Here is a 3,364-nt window from a genome sequence, read left to right as displayed (position 1 = left end):
GGGTGGCCCATAGACTAAGGAAATGATATCTTTTTATTTATCAAAGGCTGAGGAGTGATGTGGTGGTCATTGAGGAAATACTGGATAGTGTAGGACCTCAGCAGGATGAAAATGGCATAGAATCAGTGGTGGAGAATATGCTGATTTTGGCAAAGGTAAAGTTGATTTTCATCACAGTAGCTGATATGGGTCTGTGTTTTGGGTTTGTGTTGGAAATGGTGTTTATAACACAAGGATATTTCCATTATTGTTGAGCAGGGTTTACACAGAGACGAGGGCTGATCTTTTCAACCTGCTGGACCAGTGAGCAAGGTGGGGGTGCACAAGAAGTTGAGAGAGAGGATAGATGGGTCAAATGATCCCAGCTGAACAAAGAGATAATATATATCTGTGACATCATGATCAGCAATAGATGAGGAGCAGGTGTGCCTGGAGGCTGTTGCTTAAACACTGGATGGGCATTATTTGTTTGGTTGTGTACCATTATTTGCATTTACATTACTTGTCTTTTTTTGGGGTTTTATTTCTTTCATTTGGTTATTTTCCTTTTCATTACAATTTACCATAATTGTTGTTATTATTATTCATTCCATTTTTTAAAATTTAAATTATTAAACTGTTCTTCACTCAACCAATTTTTACCCTTCCAGTTCCCTTCACCTCATCCTGCTGGAGCATGGAGTGAGCAAGCCACTATGCAGTGCTTAGCTGCTGACTGGGGTTAAGCCATGACAGTAGACTGTTTTTAAAGTTAAAAAAAAAAAAAAAAAAAAAAAAGTAGAGTGGGGAAAAATTTAATAAATATGGGTTTAAATGGAATTTCAATTTTATCATTATAAGGACAATGGATATGACATTTTCACACACTTTTATTTTCAAAAGTTTATCAATCTAATTCAATGCTTATGTCTGCCTTTATGTACCTCAAAATTCTCTAAAACCAGAATTCTGGGCTATCTTGCAATTTTTTTTCATAATGATTTTCAAGTTCACTATGATAATACAAAAGAAGAGCTGCTCATGTAACTATGACATGAGTCAGCTGTATTCAAACAAATCAACATGTTTCAATGAAGAATAATGTGGGAAACATTCTGCTGCCTCTGTGTACATAAATGAAGCATTCTGACTTGTAAGAAAAGAATAAAAAAAATATGTAGCTAATCTAATAGGAAGTATTTCAGAAGGAGTTTTCTATGTCCATGCAAATAGATTCAGAACCATAAGTATTTTCCAACAAAAGCAAAAAACTGCAAACAGCCACAAACAGTAGACTATTAATTACTCACCACTACTAGACTTGTTATGTGGACTGTTTACATATTCAGTGTATGGGTCATGAGTTAGCTTTCTTTATTGTTTACTATTTATCACCATTCAAATTTTCCCTTTTTTGTGAGGGCCTGAAAGTTTTGGAACAGGCTTTAGGGCTTATTTAGAATTATTTAGGGCTTATTTAGAATTATTTCTTAAAACAGTCCAAACATACTTGATCTACCAATAAAATAAGATGCACGTTCTCTTGCATCAAATAAGGTTGTGTCAGTTTATACTTTATTCCATAGCACTCTTCAGCCACAGCTTTTTCATTCATTTCTTGACTTGCAGAATATAGGCTGGAGACACTCAAATGTGGTCTTTTTCAAATTTCCTCATGGTCTCTGTTAAGGGAACTAGACATATCTGGGAAATTATCCCAACATTATTAACAAATCCAATAAATTAAATATAATAAAACTAAACAGTGAGAAGATATTATTCCATTAGCAACATGTGTCTCAAACTGTGAAACAGAAGGCCCTATTTAGCACGTTGATTAGATAATGATAATTTTTAATATGTCTATGTTGTATAGTTGAAAAGTACTGAAGATTTTATATTGAATATTGAAAGAGTGATTTTCATGAGATTAGTAATAATCATAGTTTACCTGTGCATTCTATTTGAGAAGCCAAACAGTGCAAACTTTCAAAAGCATAAAAAAAATTTGCCAAAAGAGATAAACCATCTTTAAATCAGAAAGCAGTTTTTTTTTTTCTCTTTTTCTTATAAAAGAACATTGTACATTTCAACAATATTTGTGCTTGCTTCTATACTACCTGTGGAGCATGGGGAAACAATAGCATAGTCATGTGTGTTTCTCTTGGGAAAACAAATAAGAGAAAAAGATCAAGTCTTAGCTTGCAGCTAGATGAATAAAAATGAAAATTAAGACAGAAAAAACAGTGTTGGCATAGTGACTCTAGGTAAATGTATTCACTGATCATCCATTATCCACATGAGAAAAGTGTGACATTCAAATATAATTGGAAAATTGAAAAAGTAGTGTATATAACAGTGTAATGACTCCAACCATCAGTAGACTTTCAGACTGGAGGGGGAGGAAGGGGGCTGTTAACTCCCACCTTCCATCAATGGCCACTTCACTGACTCCTGGATTGCAAACTAGCATTTTTATGCTGAATAGAATTCAGTATGATAGTGGCTGGACCAGTAGCTCCTTTCCCATAAATTTGAGTCAAGCTAGATTCTCAGAAGAATCTGAAAAGGCCTGAGAATGGCACCAAGAGGAGAGTAAACTGGCAGCTTCAAAAGAGATGGGGTGTCAAGAAAACGGACAACTACCATGTTTAAATATTTGACTACACCTGTCCTGAATGTGACTAAAGAGAAGGCACAAAACTTGCTGGGCAAGTGCTAAGCTAAGTGCAGGAAGATTGAAAGAGTCCTACCACCTAAAACCAGCTACTTTCATCTATGCAACCTTTCCAACCTAGTGCTGATGTTAGATTGTACCATTTTTTAAATAGTCTGTAATTCTTAGTTAAATTGCACCTTAATTTTGGCATCTCTATGGATGTCACTTTCACCAATTCTCTTGTAATTTCCTCAGCTTCATTCTCAAGACCAGATGCCTTTTCAATTCAGGGATTTTAAGCTAAATTATTGCAGGTAGAACAGTGTAGCTGCTGCCAAGCATAGTACAGGTTTCAGGGGACTTTTCCATTATTTCAGTGTTTAAACAATGGATTGGAATGTGACTGGAATACATGGGGTAGGAGGCAAGAGAAGTGGGGTTTTGTTGTGGTTTAGAACAAGAATACTTCTTGGAGTGAATCACCTGACTGTCTGCTGGTCTGGGTTTGGTTCTCGTCACAGCACCGTATTTGATGTCACAAACAGGATTCCCTTTGTGTGAGGTGCTCTAGCAGCAGAACAAACGTGTTTCACACAGCAGTGGACATTCAGTCTACAGAAGCAGATGAGAGGTTGATGTAAAGATTATAGTGTGGATTTTGCAAATAATGGGGATAAAAAATAACATTTCAGCCAACAGAAGCACTCCTAATGCCTTGCACAATGG

At 35.8% G+C, this 3,364-nt stretch overlaps 1 long non-coding RNA gene across 1 annotated transcript; it reads right to left on the bottom strand.

Annotated features, from left to right (window-relative positions):
* Positions 1-1,532: 1,532 nt before the first annotated feature.
* LOC128803685 (uncharacterized) lies at positions 1,533-3,112 on the bottom strand. The gene is made up of 2 exons (XR_008435806.1): positions 2,836-3,112; positions 1,533-1,661 (listed from the first exon to the last, which is right to left on the bottom strand). It is a non-coding gene; the product is annotated as an uncharacterized LOC128803685 (long non-coding RNA).
* Between the last annotated feature and the right edge of the window lie 252 nt (positions 3,113-3,364).

This window comes from Vidua macroura, chromosome 2, assembly GCF_024509145.1.
Source record: "Vidua macroura isolate BioBank_ID:100142 chromosome 2, ASM2450914v1, whole genome shotgun sequence".
NCBI classification, from domain to species: Eukaryota; Metazoa; Chordata; class Aves; order Passeriformes; family Viduidae; genus Vidua; species Vidua macroura.
Note: the sequence above shows the minus strand (reverse complement) of the source record. Positions and strands in the feature narration are given on the sequence as shown.